The sequence below is a fragment of the Amblyomma maculatum genome, chromosome 8 (genome assembly GCF_055883805.1).
Source record: "Amblyomma maculatum isolate TAMU_Amacu chromosome 8, ASM5588380v1, whole genome shotgun sequence".
In the NCBI taxonomy this organism is placed as follows: domain Eukaryota; kingdom Metazoa; phylum Arthropoda; class Arachnida; order Ixodida; family Ixodidae; genus Amblyomma; species Amblyomma maculatum.
The window spans coordinates 8,955,164-8,980,705 of record NC_139351.1 but is presented as its reverse complement, the minus strand read 5'-3'; the positions used below and the strand labels follow the sequence as shown (position 1 = coordinate 8,980,705).

At 47.0% G+C, this 25,542-nt stretch overlaps 1 long non-coding RNA gene across 3 annotated transcripts in view; it reads left to right on the top strand.

The window, feature by feature from the left end:
* Window positions 1-13,026: 13,026 nt before the first annotated feature.
* LOC146180504 (uncharacterized) overlaps window positions 13,027-25,542 on the top strand; it is a 75,027-nt gene continuing 62,511 nt past the window's right edge. For 2 of the 3 annotated variants that reach the window (XR_014700371.1, XR_014700369.1), the window contains exon 1: window positions 13,194-13,898. This is a non-coding gene — a long non-coding RNA (uncharacterized LOC146180504). Of the gene's footprint in view, window positions 13,170-13,193; window positions 13,899-25,542 lie in introns of those variants that run through there. The other variant, XR_014700370.1, reaches the window with a different exon arrangement.

Below are 25,542 nucleotides of genomic sequence, written 5' to 3'. Positions count from 1 at the left end.
TGACTTGCCAAGTCCTCTTATTAAATTAATTTATCATATCGCTTTAGCTACATTTCACAACGCTGTTCTGAGCCAAGAAGGTCATCTCACACTGATGGGGATGCTTTTTTTACACGAGCAGCTGTTATTTTCTCCCCGACTGAATTCGCACTTGGGTATTAAACCGTTAATATAGTGAAAATGTAAAGGACGTAGAGAAAAATAGGAGCTGATTTATCGCAATTGGACGAATCCGAAGTAGGTGCGATAGCGCATGCTGCGTTTCGAAAGCTTGGGCTCCTCAACGCGTGAGTCGTCATACAGGCGTTTTATTTGCCCGAACAATTTTTCTAGCATCGCAATCGGTTCAAAGGCAGCTTTTCCTGTGTTGGGCCATTACATTAGTTCGACAACTATCGTGGCTTAGGCATTATTTAGAAAACGGTATTCCCCGTCTTTATATACCGCCTGCCAGAGCAGGTGGATATAATATATGCGATTCGTAGCTTCGCGGTGGGCCACAGCCGTGGGACGAGGGCAGGAAATACTGAGCACGAGAGAGGCAGGGAGCCGCGTGCGGAGGTATTCGGTTGTGACGAGGGCCTAGTTCTGCAATGGAGTGGCTTTCAAATGTGATTTGTTCGCGCCACCACAAATTAAAAACCCTGTCCAGATAATGTAGTTTATTTTAAAGCTTCACAGAGGTACTCAAACACACGATGTCTAGCGCCTGAGTTCAGGGCCAGATTCAAAGTTCAAATGAAGCAGGCCCACCTTTCTCAGGGCACCCCGAGAGCTAAAACAAAAATTGCGGACTTCTAGGTTTTGTCTAAAAATTGGTCAAATCATGAAGTTGAACTTTCTGATTAAAATTAGAACTTAGGAACCATCAAGTTAGAGATCAGGACTACCCATCGCTGACAGCCGCCTTAGAAATTTGTAGCTGTTAGGAGTAGAGACGCGAGATTCGCTTAAATATTTCGAGAAATTATCTCAGTAAAATGTTCGGAAACGCCTGTAGGAAAATCGCTTAAAGGACCCCTGAAGTGCTACTCTGCACTTCTAATGCGAGAAATGCATAGGGGCGGCCGTTGTGAGTGTTAGATTCAGATTTGAAAGCTTTATGTGGAGCCAATAGTTTGCAAATAATTTTTAAACACTGGTATTTGCGGCCGCTCGCAGCCGATTTGGGTGACACATCGCTGCATGCAAGCTTCCCCATTTAATTCACCGGAGCTGCCCCCTCATTGGACGCTCTCAAGTGATTCGAGCGGGACCGGCCGTGGTGGGGAAGGTCACGACTTGTTTTCTTGTTTGCTTTTTTTGTGCACGCAGGCATGGGTTCAGTTGAGGGGAAGAACAGGAGCATCATCGCCCATATGTTCGGTGCATATGAACGTAGCTTACAAATATTTGTGTTGAATAGAAGATTGATGGCATACCAGTTGCTAGTGTGCTTCATTCAATGAAAAAATGAGACATGTTATGCGAATACACGCCCCATTTAAAAGTGGAATTCATGTAAAATATTTCAACTTTTATTGTTTTCATTGTGCAAACGTGTACTGTTTCTGTAAAGAATAGGAGCACGCTTGAGCTTTCGTGTAGAAGCTACAGCATGGAGAATGTTTTTACCATGTTGTAAAAGAACGTGCATGTACGCGAACGAGAATCGGTAAGGGGAGGCGACAAAGAGGTTCCATATATGTGCGGACATATAACACCCTCAACGATGGAGCTAAGTGACCACTCTATTTTCAGTGCCCACCCTATTTTTTCCGACCGCCATATACTGCGGCGGCGGTTACTCGGGGAAGTGGGCTGCATAGGGTATCTCGTAAAATGTAAATTTATACTGTAAATTTAAAGCAGAAAAGATGTGCGATACATGCAACAGCTCTTTTTTTTTTGTTTAAAACCTGTGAGTAGTGTGCAATATTTACATATATTTACGTTGCATATGTGGACGATTTGTGTAATAGCAAGTATAAACTAGGTATTAGAATGTGCTAAAACTTTCATTTTTCTTCCAGTTCAGTGGCGATCTCATTTCGTACAGGCAGCACCATTTCGTAATCATTTCCCTCCCGCCTTAAGACACCGTTTCGATGAATAAACATTATTTACAGTGTTGTGCCTCACAATAGAGAGCATACTATCGCAGTTTCGGCAGTAACACTCCCTTAGGCGTGTAAGAATTTGCTAACAGCTTAACAAGGCCGACTTACACTTTGTACACTCTCAGCCAATCGTCCTGCGCTATTGAATTAGCCTAGGAAATACCCATGCGATTATTGTTTTCATGAGTGCGCACTCTATTTTTGAGGGAGGATGTTTTGTGTCTTACCATTTCCTGAAATAGTTAAGTCCACGTGCTGGTCTGTCAGTATGCTCTGCAGAAAATATATGCACGTGCGATGTTTGTAGACATTCTGCAAATTCCTAGAGTAAAATGATGTTTGTTGTCTGTAGGAATTTCTAAACTGCGTTAAGTCTCACACACGACAGAAGGTTCGGCGAGGAGGGGCGGTGAGGGGTTTAGGACCCTCTTCAAGTTTTTTAACCTGGTACTCACACCGCCTAATTCGGCCGTGTGAGGGCAAACTGGTGGTATAACGCACTAAAATTATGTTCATGTCACTGTGTGCCCATGTCACGGTGTGTCATCTCACGGTGTCCGTTATGTTCGGAATTGGTACCATTCTAGGAAGTCGACACTCACGTTTGTCTCTGTGATGGAAGTGAAGGCTGCTAGGCCTCTTCTGGAACCAGGTACTTTGTCAGCAGGGGCCGAGGAGAAGTGCCTTTACCAACCTTAATTGCAACAATCACCGCTTCCCAACCACCACATTTGTACCTTTTTTTTTCTTGTCCTCCCCAGTCCCCCCTCACACACTCTTACTTTTTTCAACATGCGGAATGCGTCAAGAGCCATTGACTGCAATTAATGTAGCCTTGCCATTGTTTTTACAGTTTACGCCTGATTCGCGGTTGGCGCTAGGCTTGCTTCTTAACTGCGCCTGACCTGCTCTGTGTGCGCAGATATGTATGCACTTTGCATGCGCTGTCTGTTTGTATCTACGTATGCATTATCTATTTGTATTTGTGCCTCCTTCAGTTGTCAGTGCTAGATGCAGGCAGGCACAACAATGAACATTCAGTCTTCAAAATAGTACGGCTCCAGCCGAAACGTCGACTAAACTATACAACTAATACCAGAATCAGTATGAAGCATGCATATATATATATATATATATATATTGTAAGGGTGCGTTGAAGCTCAGGTCGGTGTTCAGGTCGACCGTTTAACTAGCGCGTCAGTCTCTTGCGTCTTCGTCTTTTGTCTGCCGTCTTCTTTTTTAGCACGCGCCTTTCGACTTACGCTCGTCGTCTTTTTCACCGTCGACAATCACCGAGCGTTGGTGGGACACTACAATTATCCCCGGGAGAAAAAAAGAGGCATCCTGCCGACTTATGGTGTGACACTATAATATATATATATATATATATATATATATATATATATATATATATATATATATATATATATATATATATATATATATATATATATATATATATATATATATATATCCGGTATACTATCTATAATGTGGTTGACCTGGTAACGTCCGTCAAGCACCAAAAAATTGAAACATTGCTCTTGGCATTCGATTTTGATATCAGGGGCTCCTGTGACAATATAACGCTTCAGGCAAGTTTTGAACAAAATGGAAACTACTAAGATCGAAGGCAGCATGTTCGTCAAGATACGAAGCTATTTATCAGTTTTTTGTGTCTAGATTGGGGCGGGACAACTTTATATCGAAATTCACGCGGAGTCCTACAGTAGGGTGCGTTCAGACGAACTCATTTCAACTATTTTCTCGCTGGCCTAGTCGACGTACTGCCCTAATCCGCCCAGATATTCATATATGTAGATGCTATCTGTATTTCGGCATCAGGTGTCACTCATCGCAAAGTTAATGCGAGGTTTTAAAATCCGGAATCAATATTGACGTCTTACCTTCCTCTGCAGGACCTAACTATTTCGACCGAGAATTGTTCGCTCGTGGTACTCACACGCAAACCCGTGTCATCTTATACGCTACGTATCAATACCAAAGCCATTTAAAGTTAGGAAAGCCATCGCTTCCTTGCTGTTGTCATCAACAGGAATCTTTCGTAGACTTCTCATTTCTACGGCGTGCGAAATAAACCTGCTTTGGGCTGCCTAAATGTGCCTCAGCAGTAAACTGTTCTTCTCGCCCGGCATCATCCGACCACTGCATACATTGGTGTTGAAACCACTACAAGACATATTTTCCAGGTTCAACCCCACAAACCAACCAACCATATTTTCCAGGCTATATACCATACGGCTTCCCTGTCATTCTCTCGCAGCTCTTTCAGCAACTAGGCCATCTACTACACTCGCCAAAATGACTGAAGCTGACGGTGTCTCTCTTCCTTCGCAGTTCAGAGCTGCTTCGAAACCGTGCTCAAGTACCCGGAATCAGCATGAACCTTCGGTTCACTTTTTCCTTCCTGGAGTTATTCAGAAGGCTCATATACCTCAAGTTGCTCAGAAAAAAAAATGAAATTAGATCTTCCGTATTCACACTAGTCACCGCACATCATCATCAACCTGACTGTGACCCACTGCAGGGCGAAGGCCTCTCCCATATTTCTCCAATTAACCCGGTTCTGTGCTAGCTTTACCCCTACGAACTTCTTAACCTCATCCGTCCACCTAACTTTCAACCCGCCCCCTGCTACGCTTTCCTTCCCTTGGAATCCAGTTTGTTACCCTAAGCGACCATCGGTTATCCTCTCTTCGCACTACATGTCCTGCCCATGACCATTTCTTCTTAATTTCCGCTAGAATGTAGGTAACTTGAGTTATTTCTCTGACCCACTCTGCACGCTTCATATCTCTTAATATTACCCCTAACATTTTTCGTTCCATAGCCCTCTGGGTTGTCCTCAACCTAAGTAGAACCCTCTTGGTTAGCCTCCACGTTTCAGCCCCATAGGTCACATGTCTACAAATAGGAGTGAGTTATCAAGTTGCACGGGGAACAGAGAGCTCTAACGCTCCGCGTTAAACACGCGAAAAGTTTTGAAAGGTTATTCACCGCTTCCTGAAGCAATTCAGCCCTGGACAGCGCCTTCGCCTTCCACGAAACACAGAGCGCTAAGCAGCACTAACGCTAAGCGCATGACGATGGCCTACAGCCCTGTTGGGGAAAGCTGGCGTTGCGATTAAACAGTCATTGATCTCTTATGTGTGTGGGCTACTTTGTCTAGCGAACTACTAACGCCGTCTTGTGCTCTAGACGCTTTAGATCTTCATTTAATACAGTGCATAAGACCATGGGTCCGTGGCCGCATCAGTCAACTGCTCTCAACGCCTGCAAGGCGCTATTTTGTTTCCTAAGAGCTACTGGCGCGACTAAGAAATCTCGAGTAACGGACAACCTTGCCTTCCCTGCACCTGTTTCTCTCTTCACTCCTCACATAATGACAAAGCAAAGTGTATAAATTATCAAGGCGCAATTTTCTGTTCCTGGGACATAGGGAGGCAGCAGCCAGAGAACATGGATTCTTCAGATTTTCTGCGAACGATTGTAATGCTCTAAACTGAGTGCAGACCGTTGGCGCTATGTCCCCGTTGCAGCAATAGAGTTCGGATTGAACAACTTATAAAGAGGGCTGCCGAAGTTAAGGCCAAATGAGATTGCCATAAATTACTCCTAGTGATGAGCAACAGCTCTATGAACAAAGTGACCTCGCAAGATCTGAAATTGGAGCAAGTGTAAACGTGCGAAGCAATTTCATGACAATCTATTACACTGCATGTTATGACGCCCAAAGAGGCATTCAAATCATTGCCATTATTACGCAGTTTAACACGGCAGAGCTATTACGGCAGGGTGCCACTCCCGATTCCAGTTTAGCTCTAGAACTCTGCATTAAGAACAAAGCCATTAATGGCTCAAACTGTCGGCGTCCATTTGTTCATACTATAGCTGTAAATCAAATGACGTCATGAGATCATGAAAAAAATTAAAATCCTCTCTCCACCGAAAATCTAAACTCCAATCATCGAAACCCCAGCCGAACGCCTTAACCAACTACGCCACGCCCGGGATTTGTTTCCCTTCTTGCATGGAGTACTTTTAGCCCGATTTAATCAGGTCCGTGATCTTGAAAAGCGCATCATACTTCTCCTCCTGCACCATGAGGATAATAGTAGCGATGACAATAATGATGCAGTTAGCGATAACGACAATGACGACACTAGCAATGATAATGACGGCGCATTTAGTTATGGTGAGAACAAACGTGATGCGCCCTGTATAGCAGCAATGTTCAGGCGTTCGCATTTCTGAAGTGTATTTTAAACATTTTTTTAGGCACCATATGTCATATTTCAGGTTAAGTGGCTGTCATGGGTCATATATGAAATATATTATAGTGGCAAAAAAAGAAATTACTTCTGTATCACCTCAGTTTCCACAATGTTTAAATATAGATATTCAAATACACAATTAAAAATAGTATCTGCGTGCTGTATAATTTATTTCTTAGTGTCCTTACCCTTTCCAGCTAGCGCTTCATTTGAAATGCTAGTACATTCTATTATTTATATGCCTTACAGAGAGTAAGAATGGCGCTCTTGATTCGTGCTTCAAAACACATTTCCAATTGAAACATTTCACAGTTCTAGAGTTTTTCCAATAGGCGTTAGACGGACAGTGCCGATTCATTCAAAATACGAAATCATTGGTTACATGATAGCTCTAAAATAAAGTATAGCAAACACACGTCCCGTTACGTTCAATTGCGGTGAACATTATGTAGCGCCACTAATTCGAGAAAATTGCGTTTTGCATGAAATAATGCAGTGTAATTTTTCAGAATAGTAAATTTGACAGTAGCACAAAAATCTGCGGATTCAGGTTCGATGTGATTGGCGAATTCAAGCACAGGGACCGCGTAGTATGTTTACAGGTAAACATTGAATGAAATATTGGATTGTTACTAAGGGGCATTACTTAGTGTGAAGGTAAACACTCAATAGTGCAGACCGCTGCAGTAAGAAGTAGCTATCAACGTTCCTCTTTTCACCTTAGTCTATTCCACAATTCTGGGCCAAGCATTGCCAGCCTAATATAAAAATTAACCTATTATGAGCGAGAAAGACGGTTGATTCGAGTTTCTGTGCTATAACATTAATATGCTGTATGTCGGTGAGGCAGAAATGTGGACGCACAAGTGAAGCCACCTCAGTGCAAGCGAGGCATATTGGGGTGCAATAAAATGACGTTTCCTTAAGGCGCGGTTTCGAGTTTCGGACGCGAGTGTTTCTTAACAACTTTCGGCGCAGCTCTAATCGTGTGATTCCATACTGACGATCAATGTACTACTGAAACATGAATTCAATAATGTGGGCTACCATGCATAACGAACTTCACAGTTACTCTTGGCGGCCGTCTAATACGAGATTACAGCGAAAATGATCACTGCAGGCTGAATCGTATGCATTAATAATGATCTACGCATTACCTAAGGTAGCCCTAACCGTGGCCCAGTGTGAACAGCACAAGGAGATAATTAAAATGAGGAAAAACGTAGGCTACCGAGCGATGGGACCCTGTTGAACAAACATCAGTCAGCACTTGTAATGTATTATATATTACGTGTTTCTCCGTTCTCGTGCTCCTTCTTTCTCTATGTATGAACCAGCCGAGCCTTTGGTCATCGTAACGTTTCCTGAAGTGTTTCCCTACAACTGTGATTTAGTTAACAATAAACTATTGTTCTTGCTGCTTCGCTTGCTGATTTTTCAGCTTCGTTACACATTTTTCCTTGACGTTTTGCGGCAGAGCTCTGTTTTCAGCGAAACTTTCGTCCGTGGTTGCAGAGCATAAGAAAACAGCCGCGATGTAAATGCCAGCGCTATGAAACATCCCATATGAAAATAATTTTAGTGAATCATACACTGCACAGGGTATTCTAGAATGTTAGTGGGATATCGTGAGAGCAGGCAGCAGGTTCCAACGGTGAAGAAGCTGTAATCGTTAGAACGGCAGCATTGGTGTACACTTCAAAACAAAAGTCCCAACGCTAGAAATGCCTAGATCGGCATAACATGCTAAACTATTAACGTATCCCCAGTCCACTGCGAGGCTTAGTGCTTAGTGTCGAGGGTTTCAAACACGTGTTACCTAGCTCGAGTCGCACCAGCTTTACTGTCTTCTTTTTCTCCTCGTCATGAACCTTTTGACTTTGTTCAGCTTTTTTTATAGTATTTGAAGTGATACATTGCATTTTAATTTTTGCTTTTTATACGGGGCCTTAATATAATGCTGGAGCTGGAGACCAGTGCCACCAGTGCCACTAGTGCCATCAATGCAGCGCACTAGTATGTCAAATCCACCAGCGCCATACTCGTCCCATTATCAGATATGGCGCTGGGGCGCTCGGACCGAGCGGGGCTTGTTTTCACAATAGGGGGTGATTCAGGGTAGTGGTAAATATAAAGACTAAAAAAAATAAGGACTGAAAAAAGAATAAAGGTCTACTCACACTTGCGACTAGATGAGGTCGCGCGACTGGTAGTCCCGCGACCAGAGGAGAGGAGCTCGCCACTACCGATGTTCACACTTGCGACTGTCGCCTTCTAGAAAAACGAATTTGGAGTAGGAGAGCTGCAGGGCGATGACAGCGAAGCAGCCGCTTGCCAGGCACTTCAGCTTTTTCAGGCGAGAACGCCGACGACGAATAGACGGTGTCAATAACCGTGGTGTCAATATAAAATGTTGCGCCTGCGTGAAAAACCTATTTCTCAAAAGTTTATGGCACTTACCGGATAGTCCGAATATCTTTCCAATATCTTCCCAGGCCATATCCTTCTCGCTGCCTTTGAATTCCGGGTGCCGTTTGTTGAAAAGGTATTCTTTAATTGCATTGAGAAGGTGCTCGATCGAGTACTGCGGGACCTCGCTGATTGGTGAAATGGTTTGCGACTAGTAGTCGCGCGACTAGAAATTCCAGCAGTCCCCGATCGGCCCGCGGCAGTCGCTTTTCGACCGATGCGACCATTTGCGACTGTCGCTTTTCGGCCAAAACGGTCGCGCGACCGCTGCTAGTCGCAAGTGTGAACGGGCCTTAAAAGCTAATAAAATATAAAAATAAACAAATAGAAAGTATATTACAAAATACAAATAAACTCAACAAAAACGGAAGTGAAATGCATCAGCTGCATTGGCAGAATTCTATCGCATTCTCCTAATGCAGTTTCTGAAGCGGCCAATAAAGGTTTTTGGGGAAATAAATGAATCAGGTCTTTTTTCCGCGGCGTTGATAAAGGTCTACATTTTCACATCTGTGCTAGCAAGTCTTTTTGTACTATGGAACAAACGTCGGTCCCCTCCGGCTTGCATCGCATTGCTGCATACATTTTGAACTTCACGCGAGCATCATACGAGTATCTGGATTTGAGTCATTTCTCGAGCGTTGTCATGAACAGCTTGAGCTCAAGAAGATTTGTCGGTATCTTCAAAGATTAAATGTCGGTTTCCAAGATGGAAATTTTGACCCTACACGCAGCGCCAACCTGCACGGAGAAGTGATAAATCGTTCATCTTCCAATAATAAATAAGTTGCAGTTTCCAATTCGCTCATTTTGGTTAAGAATAGCAAATCAACAAAAGTGTCAGAGACGCACCGTCAAAATAGGTGCACACTGCTATCGAAGCAGACTGACGGCGAATTCTTCGTTTGGTAAGCAGCTTTTGTTCCTCATATTTTGATTGTAAGCACAATATAAAATTTCATCGCTTTTTTACAATATTGCCGATGCTCATAATAAATAGGAAAAACACCTTGAGGATGGCTTCTGAAAAAGAGCTTTTGCGACTACAGAAGGTCATTTCTTGTAATCAACCATAAAATTCGAGCGAACATATCTTTTACCGAAACGACCTGTGCAGTACACGCACTGCCTGAAATATTCACCAAATATCACTACATTGTACCTGCTGCAGGCGTAATAGCATCAAATATTTATCTACCTTGTCACTTAATTAACATGAGCGTATCTACACAAATTTACCAATCCGCCGCCGAAGATTTGTATCCGAGCCTTCCGGACTAACACAGGCTTGCATTTTATCCGGAGTGCGGGAGACCGGGTAATAGAGTTTTTGAGGGCATCCTCCTTACCTTGCTCCATGATCGCCTGAGAGGTATTCGAGCTGACAGCCATCCCATACTGCACCGTGCGGTGTCTCAACCCACTGCCACGAAGCGCGAAAGTTTTTCGTCCTGGCTCTCGTCGAGATAAATGACCAAATCTGGATCGCGAGATTCCAAGCCGCCTTGAGCGCAAAGAAACCTTTCTCGTCGAGGTGAAGGTCAGGAAGGGGTTGTGGTTTCACCTTGAGCGCGAAAAACATCACCTCTTCAAGAAAAAGTTTTACGAAGAATGGGGACGCCCTATGACAACTTTATATGACGAATGGAAAGACCGAAGTCGGATAATAGAACATTTGCTTGAGTTACGATTTGATCCGTCGGGGCGGCGCGGACGCACGGCACACTGTCACTACCGGGATAAGCCAGATTGTATGGGCCCTTGGCTGGACTAATCCCGCTCCCCAAAGATCATTCCCCTCCCCCCACTTCTGTGGGGCAGGAGGCCTTTCCCTGGGATGCCGTAGGATGATGACGGTCGCCGGTTGAGGTCTGTACAATCACAGGAGCACTGCATCTTGTTCATCCTTCCTTCTATCTGGCAAGGCAAGGGGACTGCGAAGCGAGCAGTCGTGGCGCAGCCGCCCCTCCATTTAGCGGTGATTTCAAAGCCTGAATTAAACTTCAGCTCTGCATGCAAAAAGTGAGCTTCGCTACAAAAATGTGGCAGAGTATACTCTGTCACATTTTTGTCATCTTCATCACATGCCCGCAGCGGCGGACCAGTGATGAAGACGGTCGAATACTGAATAGGTGTGCGCGGGTTCGAACATGACCACCGCCGGCTGTGTTTCCACGGAGACGAAAGGGAGAGGCGTCCGTGTTCTGTGCAGTGTGAATTGCGTTAAAAATCGCCGTATTTCGGGAGCGCTCTCTGTGCTTCGGCTCCGACAACTTTTGGCACGGTCACGGGATTTTGACAGGAACCCAGTCAAACCAGCTGCGAAAGTTTTTATGAATTTCAGATACATCTGGGCATCGCTGGCATCCACGTGGGTACATTTTCAAGCTTGCTAGGACCGGTCTTCTGTTGCGTATACCGTGGCGGCGACGCTAGGCCTAAGGCTGCACTGGCGCCCAGCCGTGTAGGAGTCGATCAACAGCGCAACATGCTTTCGATGAGATACATTGTCGTTACGACCCGGCCACACAAGCCTGGTCCGATACTTCTACGTCCGATACTTCTATTCTGCGCCCATCGAGAATTTGAGGGTTTTGAAGTTGGCCGCACAATGCTACCGAAAGCGGTACGACATCTCCAAGAAAGCAGACATCACGTGAGCAGGCCACTCAAACCGCAAAACGCTGCTGCAAGTCCCACAGCGCTTCATGATGGGTCACCACGTAATACTGACCCGTTTGGACAGCAAAGCCCCTTCAGGGGTTCCGCTCTGACAATATTGTTATCATCCCGATACTTCGGTTGATCTTCGCTCTCAAGGATGCATACCAAATGATGAGCTGGGAGTAGCATTCACTGTCTAGCTGGAGAAAAACCTCTAATTGCAGGCACCACACTGCCATAAGTCACGGACAACCTTCTGCGTTACTTTAAACTTGAATCTTTCAAGCGACGAAAACTGCTGCGGCGTAAGCTGAGAGCGCTGGCAATAGCGCATGAAGTGTCTGGTCCATTGTGCGTGCTGTAATGCAATCCTTCGGGAGTGGGCGGCGTGCTCCGTGCTTTGTTCATGCCAAGCGCCCGCGCCTTCGTCGACAGTCATGTGAGTGCCTCGTTCTCAGGCATGATATCATCCTTTATACGTGCTCCGCGTACGTTGACCAAGAAAAAGTTCTTTCAGGCTTCCGGCAGCTCTCGCAATTGCTTCTTCGTGCATATGTACCTCTGCCGGTGCTAGTAGGTGGTATAGTAATGGCGACCATGGTAGCATGAACTTATAGAAGATTTCAATCGCAACGGCAATGGATTATCAAGATCCACAGTTCGGCGCTGAAAACTATAAGTGATATTCGGACATCCCTGGATCGAATCCTACTTGAAGGGAACAGTATCGAAGATGACGCGAAGAAAGAGCAGTCCTTGATTCAGCACTAGGCTCAAGAGACAGCGACGTGTGCTTTGGGCGTTGCGTGGCGAAAAAATGTCATGAGTTGACCTCTCCAAGAATTTCGAAATGTTAGAAATTTTCCATGCATCAAAGTCTAACGAAATAGCGCCAAGCTTCATATTGTCCACCAGAGGCCAAAGCAAAAATTAACCTGCACAGCAGTGCATTATCGAGCTTCGAAAAGTTGCAAATATTTGAAACCTCAGTGGCATGCTTGACCGCATGATATGGGGAAATGCGTGAAATACGAAATACTGGGGTTCAAAGCACTACTCTCACATCCGGAGGTGACGCGGAAGCAAGCGGAAGATGTAGTTTTGGTGGCAGAAGCTGCAGGACAAGGAGTGGCGCCCGTGAAGTCTCCTGAGGCAAAGACAGAGCCTGGCGTGCACAAAATGAGTGGTCAGCAAAAATTTTTTGGCGTTCCGCCAGCAGCATGCTATCGACCCGGAATCTGCGTGCACAGCCAAGCAAGCTGCAGCTTCAAAAAGGCTAAATCCTTCCAGTGTGGAAAAAGGGCGCCTAGTAGCTGTGTGCCGCTCAAAGAGCAAACAGATGCGAAACAAGATCGTGTCAACTGGGAGCTCTTCAAACGACGGTAACGAAAAACAAGAATGTACAACGTCGGAGTTGCACATGTTGAAGCAAATGTCAGCCGCTCTAGACAAGTTGGTTGCCCCCGTTCGAGACAACTTCTGTCGGAGAGGAGTTATTATCAGAATGGAGATCGACACCGGCTTACTGTTTTGCGTGATACATTGTGAAATATAGCACGACAAACATGGAGCCCGTGCAGCTCTCGGAGAGCTTAGTTTAAAGCTGCCATACGTATACGACTTGCGACCCTGCCCATCGCCGGTAAGCTTACGCTTACAGTATGCTACGACGGCAAGACTATTTTGCTTCACTGATTGTAGTTCACCAGAACGGAGTCTTTCTTTCTCGGGGAGACCTTCTAGAACTCCAGTTCTGAGTTTGGCAGCTTCGGGGAAGCAGGCAGCGGAGCATAAGCTGTGTGCAGTTCTCTCCGTGTAGGAAAGTGTGTCCAGTCCACCTGTACATGAAGAAGGAATCTGTCCCTAAATATTTCAAGACCAGACAGCTTTTGTGCCTGATGAGTGGTAACGTGGTGGATGAGCTGGGCATGTATGGAAAAATTGCTCCGCCGACACCGGTAGCGCTATCAGATTGGGCAGCACCAATAGTCCAAATCATGAAATACGATTTATTAGCCTGAATATGCGGCGATTACAAGCAAACAATCAACGCATCATGTGTAACAGATCAGTATCCGCGGCCTGTTATTGAATAATATTTTGCTGCGCTTCATCAAACAGATTCCTCTTGGAGAAGAGGCTAAGACACTGACAGTTGTTAACAACCATCGAGGACTGTTTTCTTATAACCGCCTACCGTGCAGAGAATCGACGGCTCCAGCTATATTTCAGCGTACCACGGAGACGCTGCTAAGCGGCGTACTAGCTGACCAAGCATACCTGATGACGTCCTTGTGACAGAGAAGAGGAAGGCGAACGCCTCGAAGCGATTTGAGAGTGTTTCCGCGAGCTCACTGTCAAGCTGAGGAAGGTAACGTGCAGTGTCTATATCCCCGTAGTCTATTAGTTTGGGCATAAAATTTGCCCAATTGGGTTGCCGTGATGACTGCAACCACTAGAGAAAAACATAGATGCGCCCATACAGTCTCGAAACCTTAAAAATGTGAGCGACCTCTCTTCCTAACTTAGTCGTTTGGCATACCTTAGCAAGTTGTTGCCAAATATGATTACTTTACTCGCTTCACTGTAAGACGTTTAAGTTAGGATTGTCGATGGGTATGGGGCGCGGAGCAGAACGAGGCAATTTAAATGTCTAAGACAGTGCTGCGGCAGGCGAAAGTGCTGGCAGTCTTAGAACCCGACACACCTTGGCGCTTAGAATGCGATACTTCGCGCACAAATATTGGGACACTTCTCTCACATCAGATGGGAAATGTCGACCTTTGAATCGCATTTCGCTCGCGGCGACAATCCAAAGCCAAGAAAAACTATTCACAATTGGAACATGAAACATTAAACTTGGTAATCGGAGTTACTGAATTCCGCGATTACCTTCTTGACAGAAGATTTGTTTTGGCGACAGACAGTAAGCCTCTTGTCATAATCTGTCCTTCTCCACTCACGTCTGGCTGCTGCTAGTGCTGATCTGTGCTGCTAGGAGCTGATAGTTGCAAGATGCATTACAAGACCGGGGCAGACAACAAAAACATTGGTGTCCTAAGCGAGGTCAAATAGAAATGCCGGAGGAAGCCCCGGATGAATTGCGGGAATTTGTACACACCATACAGCATTTTCACGAGACCCTTGTCACGGCTTCTGCGTCAAATAATTAGGGAGGAGGACGTTTTTACTAATGTAAAATTCTTGATGTCTCGTCGGTGGCCATGCGAGCGAAAACCTTCATCTCTCTTGATACTACGCCTACTATTTTTGTTCCATTGCTCTGCGTGTGGTGCTCAATTTAAGTTAAGCTTTTTGTTAAAGCTAACATATCGGCCGCATAAGTGGGTGCCATGAAGCCAAACCGTTTGTATTCTCTCCTATCGAGAAAGATCTCTTGCCGTCTGAGGTTGTCGAAAATTTGTTCAGTCGCCTGAATAGTAATTTTAGAACTATCGTACTTTTTTCTTCTCTATATCAATTATCACCTATTGCTACTCTTTACCTGAGCTATTTAGCAAGGCAATTGCATCAGAATATCTCAGAATACGTAGGTATTCTCTATTAAACCTTACAGCTAACTGCTCCCCGTGCATATTTCCTGATACTTCCTCTGAGTAAGCAGTCGATAGTATTCTGAAGATTGTGCGTCCTTGCCTAACCCCCTTGCTTTTACTTTCTTCACGCCGGATGATATTTTCATCGCAGCCCACTATAGAAATATTTTTAAAAATTTCGCATGCCTTAATCACTTGAAAGGGTGTTAAACTAGGCTATGTTTCTTGTATACAACTAGTTCCTCTTGCATATTTCTTTCAACGAGAATGTCTTTATGAAGATAAAGTCCTCGACCGGCTTATTCGATTCGGCTGTCGATAACAGCACCTTATGCACTGTGTACAAAAATGCAAGGCAGTTCGGGGCGAGGGTTCTATTTAGAGTAACGTGCTCTGGTGCTGCGTACAATGCATCCGCAAATGTTTGGCATTCAGTCCCACTCCACTTTTTGCCCAAGCGTTTTCGATCGTACGGCAGAAGGAGGAAACAAACCAATTATTGAAGGAGGAAGTTATAGACCTCCATTGCGATTTTTTCGATTCAACTGTATGGTCCTTCGCTTGCATCTATTAAAATTATTCACTTTCTGAAAGACTTCTATATGGCAGCATAATAAGTGATAATTACGAACGCGCAGTTACTATTTTACTTTCTCTTTCGGTCTTCATTCCGCACGCCCGTGGTAACGCAGCGGCACCACAAATATGCCCGGAATGCAACTGACCATAAGATTTTATTATTTTCGAGCAGCCCAACTGAATAGCTTCTTGTCCCTCTGGCGTAACAGCTCTAACGAGTGCATACATAAAGATAACTTTTATTGCTTGGAGCCTCGGCCTCCTAAAGAACGTGCTAGCAGCCAATGTCTCGCCTAACAAATGACATATCGACTATATGCATGGAGCCGTTTATTCCGCGTCAAGAAGCGCCATTTGACAATGGTCATCAGATGCAGTTGTGAAAAAAAAGCATTCTCTTCAGGCTCGCGACAACGCAGTGCTAAGATTGGAACAGAACGGGAGTCAGCGCTTCAACTCGGCAACACAAAACAGATGACGGCGCGAATAGAGTGATGAAACACACAAAACGGCTCCGAGAGATACAAGAATCGTTGCTCCTCGCATGCAAGCAACTCAAGCTAAACTCTCAACCCCTCCCGAAAGGTACCACTTCCTTCTACTTTCATCTGACTCGTTCGGCGCTTCACCATTCGTGTGCACCGAGATATTTCGAGCTAGTTTTCACTGCCTTTATCGAGTTGTCCTGCCGAGTCCAAGGTAATTTGCACTATAGCAAGCGTGGCTCATGGGATCACCTACGCCTCTGGGTCCTAGAGGCCCAGTCATTTTAATGAAGTTTGATGATACCATGCTTGCGCACGGCATTGCCACGAGTTATAAAGTAGCGTTCTTCCCGATCTACCTTGCCGTACTTAATAGCCGTGCATTGGGGGAGCGCCTTTCAGCACGAGGCAGCATTTTCTAGAATCGACTGACCTTCGATACTGACAATGCGAGAGATATTACCTCCTAAACTCAAAAGCAAACAATGTTGATCAGTTATTTTCGTCCTTATGTGCCTTATTACCAAAATCTAAAAGGTCCGCCTTGCTGGAAGATGCACCAGCTTAAACAGCTCAGTTTTAGGGTTTAAAATATAGGTTTGTAAAGCGTTAAAACAACGAAGCTTTTATTGTCAGGTGGTGGTGACAAGGTCGATGATCCAAATGAAAAGTCATCAAGTGCACTGAAGAAACTCTTTATTGGGCTGACTTGCGCCCGCAAAAGGACTAAGCGATTTGGCGGCGGCAATAGCAACGATCGTGCTCGCCGGTCGTCGAAAAAAGTGTGGCTGTCACACACGTCAAAGCTAAATTTAAAGGTGGCTAAGAACCATCTAGATAAAGTCGCAAACTGTTACCAGCACAACCTCGGACATTGTAGAAACATAGGCGAGTGGCCGGAATCTTCGAGATTGATCTTGGCGCATCTTGCGCGACAAAGAAGCTGATAAAGGCGCGTCTCGTGACATCGAGTATAAACAAATAATAGCGCGCGCCGTCGGCTGCTAAGAAACAACAAATACAGTTTTGAAGGTTTCGCCGCATTGCTCCCCCCTTAAAAAAAACATCGCCTCGATGTTTCAAAACAAACCAACGTAAACATAAACAGTGCAAAGTTTAAACACTACAGATTCTTTAACGCGCGTAACATGGCTTCCTTCGTACAACAAATACGATTTCAGGGCGTGCGCGTCGCCATTGTGATGCTGTCGTACCGTCGGGAATGACTTCATAGTCCAGTTGTCCGACGCGGCGAATGATGTTGTACGGCCCAAAGCATCGAAACAACTTTTCACTTAGTCACGACGGTGAATTGGTGTCCATGCCCATACTTGGTCTCCGGGCTTGTAATCGGCGTGGCGGCGTCGCGTGTTGTATCGCCGGGCATCGGTGCGTTTTTGGTCTTTATTGCGCAGCTGTTCAAGTCGTCGAGCTTTCTCTGCAAGCTGAAGGTAGGCGGCGACGTCCAGGTTCTTCTCATCTCTTACGTGTGGCAGCATTGCATCGAGCGTGGTCGTTGGATTTCTATCATACACAAGCTGGAACGGGGTCACCCTTGTCGTCTCCTGGATAGCTGTGTTATGCGCGAAGATTACATGTGGAAAGATTGCATCCCAGGCCTTGTGTTCGGCGTCGACGTACATAGTAAGCATGTCCGAAATAGTTTTATTGAGACGCTCTTTATGGCCGTTTGTCTGTGGGTGGTAAGCGGTCGTCGTCCGATGACTTGTCTGGCTGTACTTCAAGATGGCTGGAGTGAGTTCTGCCGTAAATGCTGTTCCCCTGAACGTGATGAGCACTACTGGGGCGCCGTGTCGGAGGAGAATTTGGTCGACGAAAAACTTGGCGACTTGCACTGCGGAACCGTTAGGCAGGGCTTTTGTTTCGGCGTAACGGGTCATGTAATCAGTAGCCACGATGACCCACTTGTTCCCCGTCGAAGAAGTTGGAAAGGGTTCGAGGAGGTTCTTTCCTATTTGTTGAAAAGGCTTAGTTGAGGGTGGTATCGGGTTCAATAGACCAACAGGGCTCGCCTGAGGGGTCTTGCAAGTTTTGACGTATTGGGCGACATCGGCAGCTAATCGTGGCCAATAATACTTCTCCTGGATTTGGTGCAATATGCGTGCAAGGCCGAGATGTCCTGCCGTTGGTTCATTATGACACGCTTGTAGAATTTTGTCTCTGAGGCTTATAAGCACAACAAGGATGTGTGCGGTTCTGTTGGATGCAAAGTTCTGCATAAGGACGTAATTTCCCAACATGGAGGAGGACAGCTGACGCTTGAACAAAGCGGAAGAGAAAGTGGTCTTTCCTTCTAAGTAATCGGCTATCGCTTTCAGCTCACGGTCTGATCGCTGATATTCTGAGAAACTGCTGGCGCTTACCAGTCCCAAAAAGGCGTCTTCGTCGTCTTCTTTCGGCGGCTCATAAACGCGAGCTCGTGACAAGCTGTCGTCATCGGAGTGCTTACGGCTGTACTTGCAGACTACTGTGATGTCGAATTCTTGAAGACGCAGGTTCTATCGCGTAAGGCGGCCAGAGAGATCTTTTAAGTTGGCCAGCCAGCAGAGAGCATGATGATCGCTCACAACCCTGAATGGTCGTCCGTACAAATGTGGGCGAAATGTTAATGACGGCAATACATTCTTTCTCCGTCGCTTTCTCCTGTCCGGCACTCTTCTGAACGAGAACAGCGCCTAGGCCCCAACTGCTTGCGTCGGTGGAATCGAAATGGGCTAGGACAGGAGGGGACTGTAGGCAGCGCTTAAGTTCGACGAAGGCTTGTTCTTGCTGCGCTTTCCATCGAAAAGCTACGACTCTCTTCGTAAGTTGCGGCAACGGCTCGGCAATGAGCGAAACGATCCTGACAAATCGTCGATAATAAGCACACAACACAGAGATTGGCAAGACGGCTTACTTCAGTGAGCGGTACGGGGTGGTTCCGCTCAACATTGGGTCGCGCAGAAATGGCCGGATCTTATATATATATATATATATATATATATATATATATATATATATATATATAAGATCGGCCATATATATATATATATATATATATATATATATATATATATATATATATATATATATATATTGTTAGCCATAAAAAGTAAACTCAATTTTGGGCCCTCACGTGCATTTAGCATCCGTTTCTGCTTCCGGTTGGGATTGCAGTTGCGGTTTATGCCTGGTGAGACGACTGAAGAAGGGGCTACGAAAGAACGCGGAACAATGGAACCACTTCGCTCTGCGGACGAGTACGAGTACCGGTCCCTCCACTAGTCGGCATAGGACCAACCCATAAACACCACAAACCTGCAAGACAAAAAAAGTGCGGGCACCAGCAGCAGTGCGCCCGCGGTACCCTCGGGAAGATCCGAAAGCAATGGGTTGGTTGTGACACTGACAAGAAAGGCAGGTATAGTTGGTTTTTCGCTTTGGCGTTTGAAAAATCTCACCCAGCTCCAACAGGCAAGGCTCACTGAACAAGAGAGAACCGGCTTTTCAAAAGAACCGCCGTTCCATCCATCCAGCAGATTTTCATCATAGAACGAAAGCAAAAGTCACCTCACTCGCCCTTCAAATTAACGGCGCACTCCACTCAAACGACAGCCGAGGGCGAGGACATTATTGCAAATCTTGCGAGAAAGGGCAGGAAGTTGCTTTCTTGCATCGCTAATAAGTGGCGCGGAATTCGCAGTCACCTATGACGGAAGGGTTCACTGAACGAGAGAACCAGCAACTAGCACTCCGAAAGATCCGACGGCTCCGACTACTCCGATGGCACCGACCGCTCCGGATCTGACACCTCCGGCTGATCGGGCTCCTACTTTTCGTAGCCAAATGGCCTCCAGGGTCAGGGCGATCACCATCCTTGCTAACGATATGACCCAGTAACTGCAGTTCCCCATAGGCAAACTGCCAATTCTCTACTTTCAAAGCTAGCCCTGATGAATTGATAGCTTCTAGCACTATCTAAAGCATTTTTAGGTAGTCTTCAAAGTTAGAGAAGAAAGCGACATCATCCACGTATCCCAGACAGATCTGCCACATCAAGCCCGCCAGCACAGTATCCATTAGTCGTTGAAACGTTGCTTGTGCGGTGCAGAGACCAAATGGCATCACGTTCAACTCGAAAAGGTCGTCCGGTGTGATAAATGCGCTCTTCTCGCGATGTCTTCTGTCGACGTAAATTTGCCAATAGCCGCTTTTCAGGTCCATTGATGAGGACTATTTCGCATTGCAGAGCCGATCGAGTGTGTCGTCAATGCGGGGAAGAGGGTGAGCTTCCTTCTTCGTTGTGCTGTTTAGGCGGCGGTAATCAATGCAGAAACGAAGTGTCCCGTCTTTATTCTTCACCAGAAGAGCTAGTACCGACCAGGGGCTCTTTGATGGCTGGATACCGTCACCACGAAGCATTTTGTCGACTTGCTCGCGAATGGCTTGGCGTTATCGCGGCGATACGGGTAGGGGCTTTGACGCAGAGGTCAGACGTATTCGTCCGTTATAATGCGGTGCTTGGCTAGTGATGTTCGTCGTACCTTCGATGATGACAAGAAGCACTCACTTTAGCTTCGAAGAAGACTGCGAATCTGGTCTTTTCTGCTGTGGATTATTGCCTGGTTGATGTCAAATGTGGGCTGATGAAGAAGTGTGTCTTCCAGGGGTTGGTCGTGGAGGGCGAATATATGTTAGAGGTCCGCTAATTCCTCAAAAAATGCAATTGTCGTACCCTTGTTGAGATGCCGGTATTCTTCGGCAAAGTTTGTTACCAGCACTTGAGCTTGTACACCTGAATTTCGCGATGCCTCTTGCGATGCCAACACCTCGTTCCGAGAGCAATTGGATATTTTCTTCGACGATGCCTCCAGCGGTTCCTATGTCTGCGCTGCCCACGCAGTCTACGATGCTTGATCGGGAAGGCAAGGTAATTATTACTCCCTCAAGGACGGTTACATCGACTTGTTGCGTCAAAGTCGTCGTAGCAGGTATGGCTTTGTCTGAAGAGAGCTGGATAAGTTTGGGTCGCAGGTTGATAATAGTCCTATATATTGATACGGGGCAAAAGGTTAGCACATGAATCCACAGAAGGTGATGGGCAAGTGTTCACACCACAGTAGAGCAGAACACAGCAAGTGTTCAGGCAAGCCTCAACGGTTTCTTCAGCTTCGTCTTCCTTTCGCGTCACTACTGTTGATCGTCCTCTTCTTCAACATCCAGCGACGCATATATGTAACATTACCCCCCCCCCCCCGCTACACACACACAAAAAGCACAGTCTCGGTGCGCATTATGTCGAACTACTGCAGGTGTAGTACGGCTTCATTCGGGCGAGTTGAACGATCTCGGTACGTGGCATAGCGGACTGTTGCGGCGGATGAACAGGGTTGATCTCGTATGTCACAGGAGTGACTGGCCGTAAGACACGGTAGGGTCCTGCGTAGCGTGGCAAGAGCTTCTTACACAGCCAAACTCTACGACCGGGAGTCCAGAGCAAGACGAGAGAGCCCGGAGAGTAGTGGACGTCGCGGTGACGAGAATCGTGGCGGCGTTTCTGGGAATTTTGGGAGGAATGTAGTCGGCGGCGAGCAATAACCCGGGCGACGTCAGCTCGAGATATGGCGTCACGAACATAAGAGCTGGCATTAACGGTGGGAGGCAGTGCGCTGTCAAACGGAAGGGAAGGGTCGCGGTCGTATAGAAGATAGAAAGGTGAGTAGCCCATTGTGTCGTGAAGGGAGGAATTATATGCGAACGTTACAAACGGCAAAGTAACATCCCAGTCACTGTGATCATCCGATACAAACATTGTCAACATCTCCTTGAGCATGCGGTTGAGGCGTTCGGTGCGGCCGTTCGTTTGTCGATGGTAAGCGGTGGTGAAATAGTGCTTAATGGAGCAGAACCGGAGAATTTCGTCGACTACTGGAGCAAGAAAGCAACGGCCACGGTCAGTAAGCAGCTGGCGTGGAGCACCATAGCAGGATGACGTCCTGGAGAAGAAACGCAGCCACGTCAGTTGCACAGCTGGTGGGTATTGCTCGGTTGATAGCGTAGCGCGTAGTATAATCCGTGGCCACCGCAATCCATTTATTCCCCGAAGAAAGAGAGTGGGAAAGGCCCGAGGAGATCAAGGCCAACTCGGGAAAACGGGCCTACTGGAATGCCGATCGGCTGCAGGTATCCAGCAGGCACCACCGATGGCTTCTTCCGTCGCTGACACCTGTCACAAGAAGCCACGTAACTGCGAACAGAGCGATAGAGGCCTGGCCAAAAGAAGCGGCGGCGGATGCTGTCGCACGTACGCGATACGCCAAGATGACCCGCTGTAGGTGCGTCGTGCAGCTGTTGAAGAACGGTGGTACGCAGGTGTTTGGGGACTACGAGCAGAAACTCGGTGCCATCTGGTCGCATATTCCGCCGGTATAAGGTGCCGTTGTGGAGCACGAACAAAGCAAGGGTAGCATCAAGGTGATTAGTGTTGAGGCAATTGATAATGCTGCAATGCTTGGCATCTAAGCGCTGTTCATGATAAATGTTTAAAAGGTAAGAGATGGCCAACACACGTGTTATCGTCACACTCGCTTGTATGTGGTGGATCTACCGGGTTGCGGGAGAGGCAGTCGGCGTCAGCGTGCAACCGGCCGGACTTGTGGACAACAGAAAAAGTGTATTCCTGAAGGCGGAGGGCCCAACGCCCCAGGCGACCAGTAGGGTCCTTCAGGGTAGAAAGCCAACATAAGGCGTGGTGGTCGGTCATGACGGAGAACGGGCGGCCAAACAAGTAAGGGCGAAACTTTGTAATGGCCGACACGAGGGCTAAGCACTCACGTTCTGTGATAGAGTAATTACTCTCAGCCGCAGAAAGGAGGCGACTGGCATAAGCAATGACGCGAGTGCGACCCATCTGCTGCTGGGCGAGTATGGCACCAATGCCGTGACCATTGGCGTCGGTGCGTACCTCCGTTGGTGCCGAAGGATTGAAGTGTGCCAGGACGGGCGGGTTGGTGAAGGCTGCAATGAGCGCAGAAAATGCTTGAGATTGTTCTTGGTCCCAGCAAAATGGAGCGTCGTTCTTTAGAAGACTGGCGAGTGGACGAGCCGTCTCCGCAAAGTTGGGGACAAACCGCCGAAAATAGGAGCAAAGGCCTACAACTACACACGTCACAGGTACAGCGGGGAGTAGGAAATGCGCTTACAGCAGGTATTTTGTCTGGGTCGGGTTGAGCGCCACGTGCGTCGACCACGTGACCGAGCACCTTGAGTTCACGTCGGCCGAAGTTACATTTCTTCGAGTTAAGCTGATGGCTAGCTCTTCGGAAGACTCCAAGAATGGCCTCAAGGCGATGGAGATGCCTCTCGAAGGTCGAGGAAAAGACAATAACGTCATTGAGGTAACATAAACACGTCGTCCATTTGAAACCGCGCAAAAGAGAATCCATCATGGGCTCGAATGTTGCGGGCGCATTACACAGACCAAAAGGCATCAGCTTGAATTGGTACAGGCCATCGGGCGTGACGAAAGCTGTCTTCTCTCGGTCCCGTTCGTCAACAGCGATCTGCCAATAACTGGAACGAAGATCAATCGAAGAAAAATAGCTGGCACTGTACAAGCAGTCAAGGGCATCATCTATCCTGGGAAGCGGGTAAACGTCCTTCTTTGTAATTTTGTAGAGATGTCGGTAATCAACGCTGAACCTCCAGGTATTGTCCTTCTTTTTAATAAGCACGGCAGGTGGTGCCCAAGGACTGCTGGAAGGCTCTATAATGTTCCTTGCCAACATCTTGTCGACTTCATCTTGTATGAGGCGACGGTCAGAAATGGCGACTCGGTAAGGTCGTCTGTGAATTGGGCTGGTGTTTCTGGTATCAATGCGTTGTGTAACGAGGGATGTTTGACCCAAGGGTTGGTTACCAAAATCAAAAATATCACTGTATGATGTCTGTAGGGCCGTAAGTGCTTTAGCACGATCAGGGCGCAAGTCAGGAGCAACCATGCCGGATATAGGGACGGAAACGGTGCAGGTCGTGTCGGCACTGCGGCAATAGGGTCACATAAAAGAGCAGCCACAATAAACACCGACAATAGTTCGCCGAGAGAAATGCCCTCAGGAAGAACTTGAACAAAAGAGCTGAAGTTGAGGACTGGAATACAAGTACTCCTATTCGCTACATGCACTATATTGTGAGGTAGAGCGTTGCTACGCTCAAGTGTCACGTCAGTTATGGGGCAAACAATGTAGTCGCCATCCAGAACGGAGGAAAAAGGCGACGTCAGCACATACACTGCGGCTTCTGGTGGTAGGCGACTAAATGTAGCGGAGCGGAGACGGAGCGTTGAAGTTTCAGGAGCTTTGTTGTGAGGGCAGAGCTGCAGGTCTAGATGAATCAGTCCAGAAGAACAGTCAATGAGAGCGGAGTGTTCTGTTAAAAAGTCGAGTCCTAATATAACTTAATGAGGGCAACTGGTGAGGACTGTAAATAGCACAGGGATGTAGCGGTCGGCAATGGTGACTCTCGCAGTACACATACCAATGACAGTAATTGTGTTGCCATCAGCAACACGAACAGTAGACGAGGAAGTAGGTCTGAGGACTTTGTTGAAGCGTCGACGGAGCGAGGAACTGAGATCAGAAATGTGGGCTCCAGTGTCAATAAGGGCAGAAACGGAGACTCCGTGCACAGGGATATCAATGAGGTTATGTCTAGGTGCGGGAGTCAGTTCCGAGTTGACAGTCCGGGTCGGGAATGCAGCGTCACTCCAGGGCGCTGCACTGGCTAGTTTCCCGAGTAGATACCGGCGTATTATGGGGAGGGGTTGCGGCGAGATACCGGTAAACGGGATCGACGAGCCAGTGGGGATGGAGATCGGCTGGTGCGACGGGCAGGGGGGACAGTTTCGTTTCGAGTCTCGTCTTGTTGAGAAAGATAATGTCCTGGTCCATCGCAGGCGGGGCGGAGCTCCTCTGGTTGGGCAGGGAAGCGTCGAGGTCATTTGTAGTATCGGCGGTCGGCGTTGTAATAGGAGCGAGGGGCGAAGAAGGTACGGCTACGGCAATAACGCGATGTGTGACCGGCGCGACAGCAAATGAAGCAAATTGGCCTGTTGTCTGAGGTGCGCCACTCTCCAGGATTGCGACTAAGGTAGCGACATTGGGAAGGTGGGCTGGCAGTAGCAGCAGCCACTACAGGAACGGAGTGGGATGGTGGCGTGGGCGACATGGGGCTGGAGGAGGCCGACGTTTGCAAGTTCTTGGCGAACTACGGCGTGTATTATGGCCACGGTGTCGGGTAGCGGAGACATGAGTGGTGTAAGAGCTAAGGCCTCGAGTTCTCTCCGGACGATACGAGTCATGTTCGTGGGATGTGAAGGCGGTTGCAGAGGCGCCAG